The sequence below is a fragment of the Anser anser genome, assembly GCF_964211835.1.
Source record: "Anser anser genome assembly, chromosome: 16".
In the NCBI taxonomy this organism is placed as follows: Eukaryota; Metazoa; Chordata; class Aves; order Anseriformes; family Anatidae; genus Anser; species Anser anser.
Genome location: NC_139737.1, coordinates 8,362,552 through 8,376,637, shown reverse-complemented (window position 1 = coordinate 8,376,637; position 14,086 = coordinate 8,362,552). Strand labels below are relative to the sequence as shown.

Below are 14,086 nucleotides of genomic sequence, written 5' to 3'. Positions count from 1 at the left end.
CTCTTTCCCTTTCTGTCTAAGCATAGCTCCCAAGCGCTCCAATCCCTGACTACATTCCAGCGTTAATCCACCTCAGCTACTGCTGTCTTCGGTCTGACTCAGGAACCTTCGATATTCAAAAGGCTTCATAGCAGCAGCAGCAGGAATGGGGAAACAGAACAAAACAACAGATCACAAACTTGAGTTTGACTTCTTAGGAGAAAAAAAAAAGCAATTTAAGACCTGTATTTTGTCTACTTAGATTTCAAGAGATATTTTGCCCCCTTACTGTTGCTGCTATGAATCTGCATCACTAAGAACCTCTTTGGCCCAGATGCAGCACAAGTGAAGAGCTATCAGATCCAGAGTCACACTGGGAATCAATACACAGAAGAGGTAAAAAGGGGTAAAGGGAAGAATGCCCGAAGGCTGAGATCTGAAAGAGAGCAAAGGAGATGGATAGGGAAGAAAGAGCAGCCAGCGAAGCCAGGCTTGAGAGCATGCCCATGCCCTTTCCTACATGTAAAAGACTGGAGGAGTGTACTTCAGTGGACAAGGTGTTAATAGTTAAACTTCTATTTCTTGTGAATTGTTCCAAAAACCTGTTTCTTAAGTAGCTTCTAAAGGAACCATTCTGTCACATGATCTGGATAGGCAAGAACTTGCAGGTGTGACGTGTTCGCAGAGACAATTACACAGGTAATTGGGACCCAACAGGCAGCATGGACCCAAACAATCTCTTACGCATGCCACCTTTTAAAAAAATAACCACCTAAGGATATATAAAGGGTGGTAAGTGAAAAGTGACTCACTGCAGGAAAAAACAGTATTTATTCCACTCTTACTCAAAATCATCACCTCATCAACTGTCATACACATTCAAAAGCACTGATGTGAAGAAAGAATGGGATGCTGAATTTGAGCCTTGTGTCTGCCTTTCACCATCAGCTGCAGTGAAGTTCTGAAGAACGGTCTTTCCTTACAGCATATGGCCCTCAGGTAAGCCAGAGTTACACCCTCTCTGAAAATCTTTCTTCAAGTCTAGAACTGAATTTGGTTCTTACTTTAGATCTAAGTATTTCTTGAAAGCTCAAAATGAACAAGCCAATTTGACCAACCTGACTAGGAAAGCAAGAGCATTTTTCCCAAAATATGTCAGGTCAGTCAAAACAAACCTTCCACGTATACAGAAAGTATTGGGCACATGCATATATTTTAACTAAATTAATGTAATTAGGAATTCTTTATCTTCCAATGCCTGTACAGGTATTTGTATTACACTATCCTTACACCACTATCATTTATTCTCATCTCCATAGCTCATACTATTACTAGGAAACGTGAACTTCTATCAACATATTTATTTACAGGAGCAGGACTACTACCACATTAACAATTACACTTTTACAATTATATTAATAAAAATTGTACCCAACATTAAAATAATTTTAAGCATTGAACAGATCTGAACAATCAAAAATAACATAATGCTTGTTTAGATGCAGGCCAACATAGTCAGTTGTTATTCTTTTAAATAAGTATGTTAAATGTATCAAAAAGAAAAAAACAGAAAATGTAGCATTATTAAAATACAAACTCATCTGAACTAACAAATGAAGCGCATCTTTGTCCATCCAATGCAGACCAAATCACACCACACAAACTAACTGATCAATTTAAGTCAAACTCGGTGCATCTCTCCTGGCACCTATGTCCTAGTGACTCTAGACTGTCTCATCATATCTGATGCTGTTTCACCCATCCCCAATGCATAAATTTTGTGTCTCAAACTTACTTCAAATGCTGGAGCAAAGATAACCTCCCAATTCTGGAAAAAAAAAGATCAATAAATTTCTTATCTTGCTGCTGAGTCTTATTTGCAGCTACCCAAAAATAAATACACTAACCCATGAGCACTGCCTTTTCTCCCATAAAATGATTTCTGCCTTTTTTTTTTAAAGCATCAATCAGATCTTTATATAGAGTTGTAGAATACACATTTAGGCTATATGACTTTTGATTACCAGTGTGCTTCTGATTGAGTTACGCATTGCAAGAGTGCTACTTTAAAATTTAATATTTACTTTCAGTATTTACTATTATTATGGAGTAGTAAAGCTGGGTTGGGAATAATCATCTATTATTCACTCTGCAGTGTGACAGAAGCACAACTTACCTTCCACAGAAAATTTGTGCTGGCATTCATCTAGGAATTTCTCTGGCATCCCCTTCTATTTTACTAGTGAATGCAGTAACTGCAGAGTTCAGTTTGGGAAGTACCTAACAAATGATACTTTACTCTACTGTCGAATTATTTCCACGCTCAATTAAAATGCTGTTGTAATACACCACTGTGAGTGACACATACCAACTCTGAAAATGCTAATGGGCATCTTCTGACAACTGTTAACTTCTATCCTACGTATACAGAGAAAAAAATCAGTTATTTATCTCATCCTGGAGAGCACGTCCAGTCTTCCTAGATGTTTTGTTTGTGAAGCTAATGCTCAACACTGATGGGCACGCGCTTTCCAAAACAGCCAAGAAGTTCCTCTGCTTTCATTCCTGGGCACTCTGAGAGCAGACAACATTCACCACTCGCCTTTTACCTACAGGCAGGCACAGCCACCTTTCACCTTCACCATCCCTCGCACATCCAATCACTTCTCTCCTGAAAACCTAACACAACTGATCTCACAAGCCCACAATGACTTTCCAACTCTAGCAGATCCACGTAATACACTTTCAAGCATAAACAGTAGTAACCTAAAAGAGACACAGGTTTATAGAATCTGTATCGTGAACCATTCACTTCAAGTTAAAAATAACCTGAGGGTTTTTTTTTCCCTAATAAGGGAGCATTCCAGACGTATCAATTTGCAATGATCTTAGAGAGCTGTCTTCAAACACTGGAAGCATTTCATTTCTAATAGATACTAGAAAGTCTTTAAAAAAAAGATACTTGATAAGAAATACTATTAATTTTAGTAAAGGGTGGTTTGCTATTAGAAAAGCAAAAAATGTTCAGCTTTTTACTACTTTTGGAAGAGAATAAGTTTTTGGTTTGTGGCTGAAGTTTACATAAGTATTTACCGTAAGCATCTTCAGCAAAGGTAACAATCATCTTATGACCCATCAGCCCTAAGTGCAATTTTTGTTAACAACAGTACTTTTCTCTCTTCTCAATGTTTTAAGATTTCAACACATATTGTGTTAATGTTTACCTGCTCATACCAGATTACTGTCCAACACCTGTAAAAATTACGTCTGAAGCAGAACCAAACGCAGGGTTTGTTACTAAACGCAAAAAAAAGAAAGCTTTTTTTTTTTTAAACAGGACGATCCATCCTTCTCACCTGGACGGATGGCAACTATGGCAAAGTGCTGTAAGCCCTGTAATTGTTGGTTATCAGCCACCCCAAGGGAAAGTTTTTCTAAGTAGCAGAGATCCCGTGGTGGGGAACAATGCTGGTGGCCTGCAGGAGATGCACACCGTGCTACGCAGCAGCCACGCCAACCTCAGACCACGCTACGTTGGCAGGTAGGAATGGTGTCTCCATTATCTCAGGCACATGGTTCACGTCCAAATGGAAAATAGTAGTAAAAATGAACAAAAACATAGCTAGTAAAAACAACCTGGAGAAGAAAAACCTGTAGTTCTTCTACAAGGAATCAAAACCTCTTTCCCACCTACCGAATGGTTCCAACACGTCTAGCAAACAAAGTCTCAAGACGTCGAGGTCTCCCTCATCCCGCCTCGCCCACCACCCCTAACAAAGCAGCCAACCCTTCCCTGCCGCCTCACACCCAAAGTTTCTCCCCCTGCAGCCGTGCGCTCGGAAGGCGTGAGAAGAGCCTCGCGAGTTCCTAAGGCAAATGGCACCAGGAGCCACAACCGAGTCCCAACACGACACCCGACGCCCTCCACCCAGCCTCGCGTCCCAGCCTCACCGAACCACGCAGCCCCTCCAGGCGCTGCTCGCCCCCCGGGGGACTCCCCAGCCACCTCCAGACCCCCGGCCGGGGGTGCAGGGGCACTGGGGGGGGCCGAGGCCGGCCGGGGGCCCTCGGGTCCGGCGCCAGGAGCCCGCCGGGGCCTGCCCCGCTGGCTCGGCCGGGAGCGGGGGGGCCGCAGGCGGCGCTGCGCGGCCCTTCCCCGCCGCAGCCGTGCCCGGCGCGGGGAACGCGCCCCCTGCCGCCGCCCGCCCTCATCTCCGGCGGGGCTGCGCTGCATTTTGGGTGGGGGCTGGTATTTTTTTATTTATTTATTATTTTTTTTCCTCTCCTCTCCCCGGCCACGCTCAGAAACCGGGAGCCACGATCCCGGATCGAACGGAGAGGGAGCTGGGTGGAAAGAGAAAGAATTATGAAAAAAAAATAAAAGGAGGGGGGCAGGCTGAGGCTCAGCATCACCCACACCGCGGTACTTGTTTGGGAAACCTTCCCCTCCCTCCCCCGCCCCCGGGCTGCGATCGCCGAGCGCAGGGAAGGGGGAGCAGCCCCGGGGTGCGGAGCGGGGCGTTCGGCCTCTGCTGTTCCCCCCCTGCCTTTGTCTGGGAGCCGGGGGTCGGCGGCCGGAGCCCGCGGCGGGGCCGGGCAGGGCCGAGCCAGGCGGCGCCGCCGCCGCTGCTTGTGCTGGGCTGCATCCCGCGGCTGGGGCTCGGCGCGGGGCAGCGGCTCCGGCTCCTCCCGGCGGGCTGGGGGCCGCTGCCCGCCTGGCTCCGGCCCCAACTCCGCCACCGGGGCCCTACAGCAGCGGCGGGATGCTGGCTCCGGGACGGATCCCCTGAGCGGCCGGAGGGAAGGGAAGCGAAAGAGGGAGGGAAGGGGAGGAGGAGGAGGGAAGGAAGGCGGCGGCGCAGCGGTCCCCGCCGCCCGCTGGGGCGGCCTCAGCGCTTCAACGGGTGTGCGGCCGGGCACGGCGGAGGGAAGGGAAGGGAAGGGAAGGGAAGGGAAGGGAAGGGAAGGGAAGGGAAGGGAAGGGAAGGGGCCCGCCCGCCCCCCTCGCAGCCCCCCAGCCGACCACCCCGGGGCCGGGTCCCGCCGGGGGGGGGCCAGGCCATGTCCTGAGGCGGGCGGGGGCCGCCCGCAGCCGGGCCGTGCCGCGGAGCCGCGCACACACCTACCTGCCCGGGGCTCTCTGTCCTCGGCAGCGAGGGCGGGCGCTCCCCCGGCACCTCAGCCTCGGGGGTGTGAGCGGTGTGTGTGTGTGTGTGTGTGTGCGCCGTGTGTGTGCGGGGCGGGCGGAGCGCAGCCGGCGGCGGCGCGGGGGAGACAAAGGGGGCGGGGGGGGGCTGCGTGAGGGGGGGATGGAGGAGGAGGAGGAGGAGGAGGAGAAGGAGGAAGGGGGCGGCTGTGGGGAGCGGGCCCCGGGGGGGCGGCGGCTTCACAGGGCTCGGGCCCCGGGGCGCGGGGGGTGCGGGAGGCGCGGGGGGGGGGGGTGCGGGGGGGGCTCTGTCTCCCCGGGCGCCCTGCGGACAATACAGCCGGGTCCCTCCTGCCCAGAACCTGCCCTGGCCAAGATGGCGGCCGAGAAAGAGCGGAAGTGACGCCAGGCGCTCATTAGCATACGGGACTCATTGTCCGGCGGGAGGGGAGGGAGGGGGCCGCGCCCCGGGGGGGGGGGAGCAGAGCGGCGGTGGGTTCCCGTCGGCACTGCCCCCGCCGGGCCCCGCGGGGAGGCTCCCGGTAACGGGGCGGGGGCTGCGCGAACCGGGAGGGGTGAGGTGAGGCGAGGGGGGGTGTCTCGCGAGAGGCCCGGAGCCCCCCCGGCGGCTGAGGAGACGGCGGCGGGATCTACCCCGGCCCCGCTAGGAGGCGCCGCGCCCTGTGGATGGGGCCGGCGCCGCGCGGGTATCCGTCCGCCGCCCCCAGCCGGGACTACATCCCGGCCCGAGGGGGCCTCCCGCCGCCGCCGGGGGCGCGCCCACGTGACCGCGCCGCCGCGCACGTGACCGCGCGGCCTCGTGCCGCCTGCCGCCCACGGGGCGGCCCCGCCCCGCCCCGCTTGGCCCCGCCCCCTCCCTCCTCAGCGCGGCCCCGCCCGGCCCCGCCCGGCCCCGCCCGGCCCCGCCCGGCCCCGCCGCTCCCTCACACCATGGACAGCGCCGCGGGGCGGCCCCGGGCGGCGGGGCACGGGGCCCCCCGGGGCCCCCCGGGGCCGGGGGCACAGGGTGAGGCCCAGCACAGGGCACGGAGGCGTCGAGCGGGGCGAAGGCGGTGCTCGGTGGCCGCTCAGGGACAAGCCTCGCGCACACAGGTGGCAGGAGCTGCTGCGGGTGTGGTACGGCGCTGAGGTGAGGGGACAAATATACGTGGACACCGCCAGTTTATCAAATTTGCCCACTTTGGGCTTGTTTCCTGCAGGCGCGCCATTATCCCTGTTAGATTTTTGGTTTCTGGTGAGCGCTGCACGCACACGCCCGCACGGCAGGCGGGAGGGAGGCTGTCGGCTTCACGGGCGTAACTCCTCAGCGGTAACGGCTGAGGCACGACAGGGCGCTGCGCGCCGCCTGCCCGGCTGCGTATGGGTGGGCACGCTCGGGAGCCTGGAAGAGCCGAGGCCTAATTTGATAGCTTGGTAAAAAGGTGCCGTAAGTGAAGTGGAGCAGTGGTGGCTGCAACTTCTAAAGCACACGAACTTGAAAGGTGAAGCAAAGCTCAATTCCTGCCGTGCTCGGCACTCAAAGCCTTGCTACTTCAGTGACACACACAACAGTTGAGCCTCATGATGCTAGAAAGAAAAGTCTCTTTTCTGAAGTTTAAAAGCGTAGAAAAGTTGCTGTAACTTACTTGGACTTCATAAAACAGCGAATTCCTACATTTTTATATGACTCACATCCTGCAAATGTTTACACCACAATTCACATAAATATCTTTAATGAAGAATTTAGTGATGTTTTACGGTGTTTGTTACCTTTTTTCAAGACTTTCTAGTTCAACTGCATTTATAAGTACACTGTTGGCAAATCACACCCTTATTTCACCACGTATTTCACACTGTCTTCACATTAGTGGTCATAAGAATCAGAAAGATGAGGAAAGAGTCTTTTATAACAGAATGGAAGTACACAAAACTTACCTGCACAAACAAAACTTGTGATTTAGCACTAAAAAAAAAAGTTTCTAGAACTTGAAGTTCCTCTGCTTGGGGGAGAAAAAAAAAAGTTTTGAGATCACTTTTACCTAACATCTCTTACTGCTCAGATTTACATTTTCTTCTCCAAATTAAAATTTTAGAAGAAAGGGAGAAACGTTTGTAGCGCATTTAATATGACATTGTTACACAAACTTTTCTTCTTTCTGAAAGACGAAAAAAAAGCATGACGATAAACAGTTCTTGAAGTTTTGGAGTGAAGAACATTAACTACTGCAGTTGCCTTACCTGTTGTGAAGTTTAAGTCCATCTGATGCTTTTGGTTGTATACAAGAATGGTTAAATGAGAAAATGAACAATAGTAGCAGAAAACTTAAATGGAAGTTACCAAGCGATAATTTAGATTTGAGGCTGCAAGACGTTCTGGGGCATTTGCTTGTGCCAAGAAGATGGGCAAGGCTGGAGAGGTTAGATTTAACTGACTGTATGCGTCACCACCATAATTTAGGGTTCTAGAATGGATTTATTACGCATAGAAAATAAATTTTTAAGAAAATCCAACAGCAAGAGAAAAAATGTCTAATAAGACAAAAATAGCAGAAAAACAAATCCCTGACCCACAGACCTTCAAATCTAAAAGCTGAATTTGAGAAAACATAGAAGTGCCTGAAGGTTAGAGGAACTGCGTTTTATGGAACACAACAGTGCCCTTGGAAATAGAAATTAGATGTGATAGATGTTTAACGGGATGAGCACAACATAAATGTGTGTGTAAATGATACAATAGTGCAAGCAGAAATATTTTGATTTCAGGCAGGAGAAATGAACAGGCTTTTGGACATATTTTCATGTCCGGAATTCTGTTTGCAAATGAAAGTATTAATTTTGTATCTTGCGGTAGTTTATTGATACTTATCAGACACAGCCTCCAGGCTAGGCTGGCAGCCAGAACAGCCAAAGATAGAAAGTTCTCTAACCACTTCCTCAATATACAACAATATCAAGGAATTTCCAGCTGGAAATGACATTCCAGCCATGTTATGATAATGGTACCCAGTCTAATTAGGGACAAAAAGAACACAGAAAACAAATTGGAAAGACTTTGGAAACTGGAATTTGGTGTGAGGAAATTAAATTAGGTATGCATGGCAAGAAGAGCACCAGAAGGCAGAAATATCTACCCAGTGCACAAGGTGGGTGATTCAGGCAAAGATTTTTAAGAGAGAACAACAGGAGGGAAAGATAATGAAGCAGCAGCAGTTTGAGCAAATGGGAGCCATTGCCTGTTTCGGCATAAAGTCTGCAGTGACAGGGCTCAGATGATTTGGGGGTGAGGATACGACAGTAGATGTTGAAAGCAATCCTCAAGTGATGGACAAGATCTTCCTCTCATTTAGTTCAGTGAGAGTTTTCCAGACGATTTGCAGAGGATGGCAGTTGTCAGCAGTTAGCAAGTTAGAAAAGAAAGATGAGAATGATACAAAGCTTGTATGAGAAGATTGATTTGAAAGGTAAAATTCAAGCAGTGGGGAAGAAGGAGAAACAAAGGCGTGAGCCCATTTTTCTGCTGTGCGCACAATGCGAGACAATAGTTCATGCTAATATTCTTAATATACTTTTTGTATTATGGAAGTGGGTATTGTTTCTCACAACAGGCTATGACAACTGGAGAAACCCATAGAATCATGGCATTGTAAGAGGCTAAACACTTAACACCAGAGGGGACACAATTAGCATTCCCACGTTGAACAGGTATAATTGAAGGTGTGTCGTGCTATTGATTCAGGTCTGACTTGTGACCGTGTTTACAATTGCGCTAGTTTAGCAGCCGTACTGTGTTTGTTCGAATACAGAATAACTAAGCCAGCTATCAGTGGTTGTAAGTCCCTAACATAATTAATTATATAATAAATACAATTAAGGTTAATCCTCAGCAGCATTAAGATCCCTAGTCTCACAGGGTTCCATTAAGCCATCCAGCTCCTTTGTCATTCAGACACTTCATCATCTGTCAGCATTCTCTAACCTTCCATGAAAATGACTTTGGCAAAAGTCACCAGGAAGGAGCCAAATTCAGTCTGTGTCAAGATGAAAGTAGGGAAGAACTATCCCTTCACAAAGAGTACTCATTTTTCCCTTGTTTTTAAGAAAAAAAAATACTTATTGAGCAGGTGATAATAGCTGCTTAAGACAGATTTGCTTAGCTGGTTAGGATAACTTGGAAGGAAAGGTTGATCCCTTAGAACAGTAAGAAATTGGTATGTGGTATGCAATATTTAGATTTCACTTTGGAAGCTGGTCAGTCAAGTATAATGTCCTTGGGAGGTGATGCTGCTCTGCCATGACAAACCACGGTGTTTTTGTGGATATAAGATTGACAGCTTCCAGGTTCTGTCAACACTTTGAAAAAGAATGAATTCTGATTGTGGATTTAGTTAATAAAAATGTCAATTAAAAAAAAATTACAAAATCACCTACCTTGCAAATTTCAATAATTTAGCATGTTCAAGCAGCTTGTCTCTTTTACCTCCCCTGCACTGAAGCTGTAATACCAAGTAATGTAATTATTTTGACAGGATCAGCCCATCAAAAGTACTGCCGTATGCCTTCTTTGCAAGAGCAAGCAGAATGGAAGACTGGACTGGAAATGAGAGCTCTCCAAGCACATTTGAGCCACGACATGAACTTCACCACATAGTAAGTAAATCTGGTTATTTTCTTTGCGGGTATCCCCCCAGTTGTTGCACAGAAGTAGTGGGCTGGAAGGGACCTGAGCGTTCTCAAGCTGTGACTGTAGGAGCTCAGTCGAGATCTTTCCTGTTCTGGAGCAAAGGTAGAAGTATCCTTTAGTGCTCAGATCTTCCCCTTCCCGAGAGCACAGCATCTTAGGAGCTAGATAACCACCCCCAGCTTCCCAGAAAGCATCAAGTTCTCAATTGTGGTTTTCTATGGGTTCACCTGCTGCTACGGGTGTGACATGTTTGAAAAAGTCAAAACGGGGAAAGAGTTTGTGAGCCAAACACGTGTCTTTGTGATGCACCATTGGTATTGCTAACCTTGCAGGAAAAACCTTACATTTTATTGTGTGTGCCCACTGCTGTTTTCTTGAGAAATCCCGATCTCTAGGGATGAGTTTTCAGATCTAATTTTGGATTAAAAGTTGTAGTTCAGTTTACTTCTCTCCGGTCCCAATATACTTCCCCTGAACAGTAACAATCACGATATATAAGTTGGTATGAATGGCCACCACACCTGAAGAAAGAAGGTAAAACGTGGCGGGGTCAGAGGGGAGGAAATGATCCTCCAAAAATGTTTATGCTTTACAGATGTTCCGTGATTACTTTCTTTAGTCATGACTTTTACAGCATGACACCTTGGAGGTGTCATAAAACAGTGATAAAACAGTGATATGTCATAAAACAGTGATAAAGTTTGATAAGCAATCCCTCTCGTCTGCATATACTCTGTATTTACTGATCCTAATTTGCCTGCCGCTCTGGAATGCTAACTGTTGAAAAGCTGTTGCTCAAGTCCAACGCGCTGAACTGAGTAGGCAATCTGTCATTTAATTCAGTTGTGCCAAGATTTCAATCCATGCTTATACTGGGAATCTTGATAGACCCTTAGATAAATATTATTGATTAGTCATTGCTATTTTTTACTGTTGATATGCAGAAGGTTGTGCAGCCTCGCAGTTGGCTTCTACACAGTCCACTGGAAAATATGTTTTATTGTGCTGCCCATATTGGCAACTAGGCACATCTTTATTGCAGACTCAGATTAAAGCTTCGTATTTTAAAAACAAACCACAACTGAAGCCAACTCCTTCCAACCTCAGATCAGTCGACTCTTCACCCTCGAGCTCCAAACCTGATAAACTAGGGATACTGTTTTGATGCTGATTTCTGATTCAGTTGGATATGCTAACCAGGCCTTGGTTGTGTGAAGTGGTTGTCCCAGCTGTGGGATCATAATGATGTAGTCAGAGGAGTTGCATATGAAAATTTTTGTACGACTGAGTGATAAATTCCATGGCTCGGGGTATGGGGCTGTATTGCGTATCCCCGGGGCAGGGCTTTGGAAGGTGTTAAGGGCATAAGGAGACCACACAGCTGCTCACAGTTCAGCTGCCACACCCTATAGCTGATGGGGTGATAAGTCCTCTGACAAAAGGTGGTATCAACTTCAGGAGCCCCCAGTAGTGTTTCATCTCACAGCTGGGGCTTCAGTTTGTCCAATAAAAAATTCACATCAGCACAGGCCTGCTTAGGTCACAGCTCTGACTGGGGACTCACAAACCACACAGAGCGCAAGGACCTCACGTATGTCAGGGATAACCTTATGCCCTGCTGTGTAAAACTCCATGCATAACTTCGCAACCGGTTCTTCTGTAATTTCAAATCTGTTGGGACAATACTCTTGAAGTTTAGCACATGCTTGGGTTGTTTCCATGGGTTTTTGTGTAGGACTTTTCACACGCCACCTTGAATTTCTAGTCCACAATAACAGAACAAGAGGTCTCCTTCCCATAGCTTTGCCCATCTGCCAAAGGAAATATTTGCTGTTTGGGGAAAGGGTGTATTACCGGTATAAAATGTGTTACCTGCTCCCCCCTCTACATTAAACATGTCCAAACAAACATATCCATGATTTGCACAGATTTAAGCCAGGAAGGAATTAAAGCTCCTGTTCTTGCCAAATGATTGAGTTGCTTGCAGACACAGATTCTTAAGGAAGTATAATGGAGAAAGTAAAGTACATTAGCAGAGTATTTGTGCTTTCATAGGAAATGAATATGGATGTAATTAAGAAAAGCTGATTTATGTGGAACTGTAAAACCAGGGACGTAGAATGAAAAATTCCCTGTAAATATCAATTCAGTATTTTGTGGTGGCCAAAACAAGGCAAGCGAAATATTGCAATGGGATTAAGGAAGGAACTGAAACCTAAAATGTGACCATATAAATCCCTAGTACATGAATATTTGAGACATTGTATGGAGTTCAGGGCACCTGGTCCCTAAAGATAGAACTGTAACGTGCTACTGACATTTTGAGAATAGCAAGGTGCTGCGGGGTGGCGTCTGTCTGAGGGACTTAAAAAAAACAGGACTGAGTACAATGAGGAGATAAGCAGGGTCTATAAAATAATACACAGGAAAAGGGAAATGGGAAACAATAGGGAACATCCGATGAATTTATTAGGTGATAGGTTTGAAACGAAAGGACTTCACAAAATACACGTGTAAATTGCTGAACTCCCTGCCACAGGATGCTGTAGAAGCTAGGACTATAAATTGATTCAAAAAGCAATTAAATCCGTAGAAAGCACCAGAAGCCATTAAAAGGTCCAGGCCCTCTCGATCTCTGGCTCCAGAAGACCCCGTACGGCCCGTTGGTGTAGTTGGGCAAAGAACACAGTAGGTGTTTTTTACATGCTTTCATTCTGCAGCTGTTGTTGAGCACTAAGAGACAGCATGGACCTTCTTGTACAACTGCCTTCTTACTTTATAGGCCATTCTTTCCCTACAATACATATTCTTTCAAAAAAAAAAAATTATTTTTTTTACTAAGAATTTATATAGGTGGTTTATAACTTGTTTAAAAGAAGCTGATAACAAATTCAAGTAACTCAAAGGGTTTATATTAACAGAAACTCAAAACCACCAGAAGAAGCACTAAATGAAGGCTATTTCACCCCATGTCTTGTTTAAAAGACACAAGCTTTATTAAAGAAGGCTTTGTATTAGAACTCTGGCCACTGGCTACAGTTTTACAATATTTATTCTCTGTGAACTTTCACAGCAGTGCATACAGGAGAAAAGGTCAGAGTTAAAGTGCAGTCTTGGAGCTTGTTTTTGTAAAGTTTTCCTACGTACAGAACACCCGTTTGAGTGCTCGTGAGGCTCCGACGTGCTCAAGCACAGGGAATACTTTAGAATCAGATGGTTTTAGACACCTCAGGGGAGAAACTATTTGGAAAGAAAGTACAGAAGTCTGAGATGGCAGAAAAGATGAAGGGAAAGGCTAGTTAGGTCAAGTCTGGGCAAAGATTCTGTGTGTTTGTTTTACTCAGCATTAGCACAATACGAATTTATGATTCTCTCCTCTGCAAGTGCATGGAGGGTCAAACACAGAAACAGAAGCTACTTCTGAAGTTGAGGCTTTTAAAACTTGCAGTAAGGGAACTTTTGAAAGTGCATTCAGTATTTAGTGAGTTACCTGTAGCCCACTCCCCTTTCTGAAGAAACATACAGTCTTTGGCTAGGGAAAAAAAAGTTATTTTTCATGATATATACAGTAAAATACGCATGCGTATCCATTGCCTGCTAACTCAAGGAAAGCTCGCAGAGCTGCTCTGCAGCCAGCAGTGACATTGATTTTGCTTCTGTCCACTGGATCCACGTTTTATTAGGTCCTTTCAGTAGCATTTTCTAAGAGTAGCTTGGTGCAGGCGATTAAATCAGTTTTACTCTTGTGACCTTTTCTCGTCTCAGGCTGTGCTGCAGAATGCATCTTTCTGCTTGTGTACTGATGCCATAGAACACTTGCTTTAGTTTCTTTATGCCGTTTTTCTTTATGATAACCTAAATTCCGTTGCCTTTACGCATAATGAGAAACATTATCTATTTATCTAAAAACCGAATATAGCCCAGTTATGCTTCAAACTTGCATGTACTGAAGCACACAAAATACACTGCACATAATGATCCTAATTTATATTTAAAAGCAACTTACTTCAAATGCCATCTCATAAGTAGATGACTTTGCAATGAAGGGAATTTACCAGGTAGTTTTCATAAAAAAAAAAAACCACGCATATATATTGTAATTCCCAAGAGCTAGATCACAAATAACTAATATTACTTTAGTTACATAGAAGTTTGAGAAATTTATGATCTTGCTGAGGCTCAATATGTATTCTAGGAAATGGTTTCCAATTGTATGAGATGCAAACAAACTTGTAAAAACTATATGGTAATTAAAAATTTTGTACCTATTTTAAACTTAA

The 14,086-nt window shown here is 46.3% G+C and overlaps 1 protein-coding gene and 1 long non-coding RNA gene across 12 annotated transcripts in view; one reads left to right on the top strand and one right to left on the bottom strand.

The window, feature by feature from the left end:
• Positions 1-5,498, bottom strand: part of ADNP (activity dependent neuroprotector homeobox) — a 31,486-nt gene extending 25,988 nt beyond the window's left edge. For 4 of the 10 annotated variants that reach the window (XM_083801396.1, XM_083801386.1, XM_083801397.1 and 1 more), the window contains exons 1-2: positions 5,106-5,443; positions 1-123 (exon numbers count right to left, since the gene is read on the bottom strand). The gene's annotated coding sequence lies outside the window, so the exon portion shown is untranslated. Of the gene's footprint in view, positions 124-1,774; positions 1,794-3,335; positions 3,915-5,105 lie in introns of those variants that run through there. The other 6 variants (XM_083801391.1, XM_083801388.1, XM_083801393.1 and 3 more) reach the window with 4 other exon arrangements.
• A 625-nt stretch (positions 5,499-6,123) lies between these two features.
• Positions 6,124-14,086, top strand: part of LOC310882533 — a 43,812-nt gene continuing 35,849 nt past the window's right edge. The window contains exons 1-2 of one of the 2 annotated variants that reach the window (XR_014573004.1): positions 6,136-6,275; positions 9,652-9,772. This is a non-coding gene — a long non-coding RNA (uncharacterized lncRNA). Of the gene's footprint in view, positions 9,773-14,086 lie in introns of both variants that reach the window. The other variant, XR_014573003.1, reaches the window with a different exon arrangement.